Source organism: Phocoena sinus, chromosome 1 (genome assembly GCF_008692025.1).
Source record: "Phocoena sinus isolate mPhoSin1 chromosome 1, mPhoSin1.pri, whole genome shotgun sequence".
NCBI classification, from domain to species: Eukaryota; Metazoa; Chordata; class Mammalia; order Artiodactyla; family Phocoenidae; genus Phocoena; species Phocoena sinus.
In genome coordinates this window covers 94305717-94310699 of record NC_045763.1, presented here as the reverse complement: position 1 = coordinate 94310699, position 4983 = coordinate 94305717, and the positions used below count along the sequence as shown (strand labels likewise).

Genomic DNA, 4983 nt, shown 5'->3' with positions numbered 1-4983 from the left:
CCTGAAACCAGTTTTGCTTTTTAGTGTTTCTAAGTGGGTTGGAATACGGGTTTTATTGCTGTAAGCAAAATCTTCTACCCTATTTTGTAGTACAGGTTTATAAATACAGGTTATGGAATCAGATGGTGTAGGATCTAACTTCTCTTATTTTTAAATGAATGCAGTTAAGTAAGTTGTTTAACCTCTCTATGCCTAAGTTTTCTCATCTGTAAAATGAGGATAATAATAGTATTCAACATCTAAAGATTGGTAGTGACTAAAGGGGATAATGTACCCCTTTATCAATAGCTGGCACAAAGGCAGAACATGACATTCACATGTTTTAACCATTCACATGTTTTAACCTTTAGTGCAAATGGAACAACAGTTTCTGAGAGTTACTTTGTACATGCCTGCCTCAATGCCTTTACTGTGCTTAACCTAACAGCATTAATTCATGTAACAAATACTTATTATGCTCTTAGGTGTCAAATGTATTGCATATTACCAATCTTAAAGGGATGAAAATGTGATCCTTGCTTTTGACATGATCAAACCAAGCAGAAATGCAGTATGAAATTTATAGCATTCATGTAAGTGTGTGTGTATGCCTGTGTGTGAGAGAACATACATATGCCAAGGCAATAGAGGAATGGAATAACAGAATATAGAAGTAAAGCAGAGGCAAAAAGTGGACGAGGCAACTGAAGGGAGAGGACCGTTACTGGATGGAGAGTGAAGTTGAAGAAGCCAGGTTTGTTCAATTTGCTCTGAAATAAATCATGCCATAAATCAACTGTTAAAAATATATCTCTAACTATTATGCAGAAAAAAACCTGTTTCCACATTACAGAAAGGGGAAAGATAACTGTGAGGAATGTGTGATAAGGTAGAAATGCTGAATCTCCCCACTGCTGTTCTGTAGAGCTCCTCTAACCCCCATCACCATAGGATTATAAACAATAAGCTCCATATTATAAAATAGTAAATCTTCACCTTCTGCACACCCTTGTAGTGTTTTAGATTGCTCTATTAGTCAAAAGTCCCAAGGCCACATATGCAGTGGAAGAATGGGAAGAATATATACACACTTTGTTGACAGAAGCTGTATCTCCAGCCCCAACCTCCAGACCATTGTCTGGAGTTTTCTATATCTGCAGTTGACAGTTTCTATTCCTGAAATATTCTCCCTCAGATATTTGAGATGCATGTTCCCTCTCTTTTAAAATATTTTCACCTCAGAGATAATTTCCATCATCATCTTATCAAAAGTGGTATCACCTACCAATATCTGACCCTTTATTCCATTTTATTTTCTTCTAGAACTCTTATTATAAGCTTTTCATGTATTTGTTTTCTGTCTTTCCTAATATCTAAGATACATGGGAACAGAAACTTTGTTTTATTCACAATTTTAACACCGGGCTTCAAACACCATACTTGCTCCAGACACTTGTGGCATATGTGGGAAACACAATAGACACTAATAAAATATTTACTAAATGGATGAGTAAAAAGGAAATTAAGTAAAATTAATTTTGAAATCATTTTACCTTAAGACAATTATGGATTCACAGGAAGTTGTAATAATTAAAATTATGTTTAGCAAAAACACTATTAATTAATTAATTAATTTTCCCACTATAGAAGATGTCAGTTTTTGTAATCAGCTATTATCTGCCCCCTTCAAAACTACTCTGAAAGCAACACAGCTCTGCCAGTCAGTCAAGCTGAATACATTGTTCTATTTTATTCTTATGTTATATTCTACATATTTGTACAATTTGTAAAACATACTAATTTTTTTAATTACAGGAAATAGAAATCATACATCAGCTCACACACACAAAAAAAGAGAAGTTTCTCCTATTCTTGCATTTTTACATGGACATGTTTTATAAAGACAGAAAGAAAATCATGACGATTATAAACTCATCGGGTCATACCACTTTCAGATATCTTTTGCAGTATATGACTATTATAGATATTTTACTATAACAAAATACAGAAAAGGAAATAGAAATTATAAAAAGAAAAAACTAAAAATATGAATTGTACGGATGAGATTTGTTTAAAGTAAAACTTTACTACGTAATGACTAAAATTGATTTCTTTCTAGGATGATTCCTTTATTTATTCATCAACTATTCATTCAGCACATATACTGCACACTTAAAATGTGCCAGGAACTATTATAGGGGTTGTATGACTCAGAGAACAAAAGAAAAATCTTGCTTTCATGAATTCTAAATTATACTAGGAGAATATAGACACATACACAGGATATACATGTGTGCATATACATTCACAGACAAATCGATAAAATATGTAATCTAGTGATAAGACTAAGTAGGAACAGAAAGCAGGGAAGAAGCAGAGAATGACAGGATAGTAGGGAATGGCCAGTTGTAATTATAAATAGTTAAATAGTATGGTTAGACTATTGATAACTATTCACCATCTCCACTTGATGTACAATATATGCAAAATTTCCATTTGAATTAATGGAATTCAGGCATGGGCTCTGTGAAGAGATAATTTTCAAGAGCTAGATTTATCAGAATATGTGTATAGCTCATTTTTTCTATATGTCTATTGACTTTACTGCTTAATTGGTTTATAAGAGTGCTGAAAATTGACCTGAACACAAAATTCTTAATATTTCAATGTAAAACAGAGTATCTTCAGATATAGTATCTGTAAGACTAACTGCTAAATGTCTGGCTTTTATATATATGATTTACATCTGTTCTTGTGATTTTTTTTTCTAATCATCCACTTAGTGCTCACAGTCCTCAAATATATTTATTCTCTTTAATACTGTTCAATTTCAACATCTCTCTTCTAATGCCTGCCCATTTTGGATGGCCATCTATATATAAGGCACCTTACTAGATACTACGGGAGACTTAAAAAATGACAGAAAATACCTGCCCTGATGGAATTTGTAATTAGTTATTTTAATGCATATCTGGGTATAGTAACTGTCATATTTAAGGTATGGGTTTAGAATTTTTTCTAGAACAGATAATAACTGAACTGGATCTGAAGAAAGAGTAAGAGTTCAATAATCACAGATAGGATGTGCCCATCATTCCCCACCTTAAGGACAGCCTATCCCTTCCATGTTCTGTTTCAAATAGTTTTTATATTTTTTGAAAGTCAAAAGCACCTTGTATTTGTAATTCTGACAACAACTTTGAAAAAGCATTATTTTTATTTATTTAATACACACCTTTGTAGTGTTTATTATACACTAGGTATTTGTCTACGAGTTTCACGTATATCCACTCATTAAATATTTGCAACAATTTTCTGAGTTCGGTAGGTACTATCTTGATCCCATTTTATAGGTGAGTTTATTCTACACTTGCCCCCCGCCCCCCCCCCCCCCGCCGAAACACACACAGCACATTCTCCACACAGCTGTGGGCAACTGGGAGCATATGCCTCCCCAGCTTTAAACACTCCAAAAGCTTACCAAACCAACTAAAAGAATATCCAAACTCCTTACTGTGGTCTATAAAATATTACAAAATATGGTCCCTGCCTATTTCTCTGTTCTTCTACTATTCTCTGTAATCCCTGTGGTCTGGCCTCATTGGCTGCCTTTCCCTACCTGCACACACCAATCTCATTTTCCCCTTAGGATTTTTGTACTCTTTCCTCTGCCTGCAATGTTGTCCTCACAGTGTTGCCCTGGCTGCTGCCCTGAACTGGAGGTCCTTTGGTAATGCAGTCCAAGGGCATCCGGACCTGTCTGCGGAGGTGACCCTTCCCTGGCACTACTGCCAGCAGAAAACACAACGTTTCATCTACTGCTCTGACACTGGCTGGGCCCTGGGGGCCGAGGAGTCTGACTTTTAAGGTCGGGCCTTCCCCTTCCCGGTGCAACGCCGAGGGAGGACTTCGTGACCTGGGATAAAGGGGACAAGATGGCACAGCTGATGGGCCACGAGCCCTGAAAGCTCTCACAGACTGGACAGAGGAAGCAGGACTACGGACCCAAAGTTAACTTTTGGTAACAGAAGCCAAGGACCGCTGGCCTCAGAGGCATCCCCAGTTTCAGCCGGTAGGTGGTGTTGAGAACGGGTCTCCACCGGTCCCGGAGGACTTTCGGTGTGTGGAGTAGTGGACCCTGGACCACTGCCGCGAGGGGGACTCCGCCCCCGACCCTGCCTGGACGATGCCTGGCTCGGGGGAAGCAGCAGGTGAGCCTCAACCTACCGTCCGCACCGTGCAGTCCACGTCGCGTTGGCAAAGTCAGCCGGCTGCTCCGTCTAAACCCCGTCTGGCTTCCCCGAGGCCTTGGTGGAAGGTGTGACGGCCCCAGCAGGTCTGTCCTAGGCCAAGAGGTGGAGGCGGCCTTCCGCTCACCCCGCCGCTCTCTGCTGAGCTCCGCAGAGCCGCGTGGGCCCGGGGCAGCGCGCCCTCCCCCACGGTCACACGGGGCTGACGCGCGTGCGCCACCTTCAGGAAGCTGTGGGCGAGTCAGTACTGCCGGGAGGCCGCTAGGCCCGGGCGGCAGCTAGAACCGGGCGGGAACCAGGAAGGCCCGCAAATCCCTTTCCTTCCCTCAAAGGAAGCCCAGGTGAGCGGCCTCTCTGGGGACAGGAGCTGGCGCTGGGCCTGGCAAGAGTTGACCATTAGCCAGCACTGAAGGGGGTTAAGTCCAGCCTAAGAGTCTCTTTTCCCAGCTTACTTTAGGTTTTCCCAGCTTACTTTAGGTTTCACAGACCGCTCCGTATCACACGCCCGACCGCCTGATTGGTTGGTTGGTAGAGATTGGTTGCGATGGAATGTGAGTCAGATCAAGTCCCCGTTGACCTGCACTAAGGCCACTCGTTTGGGGTATTTAATCGAGTCTCTCTCCCCCACTCTAGCGTTGTAAGCTTATTGAGGGCAGAGACTTTATTTTATTCTACAAGGTCCCTTGTGGCTTTGAGAGCACCTAGCAAAGAGTAGGCTCTTGGTAAGTAATGGTTGAATAACTGAGTGAATATT

At 40.7% G+C, this 4983-nt stretch overlaps 1 pseudogene; it reads left to right on the top strand.

Moving 5' to 3' along the window:
• The first annotated feature begins 707 nt into the window (after positions 1-707).
• Positions 708-4511, top strand: LOC116760623 (annotated as a pseudogene).
• The last annotated feature ends 472 nt before the right edge of the window (positions 4512-4983 follow it).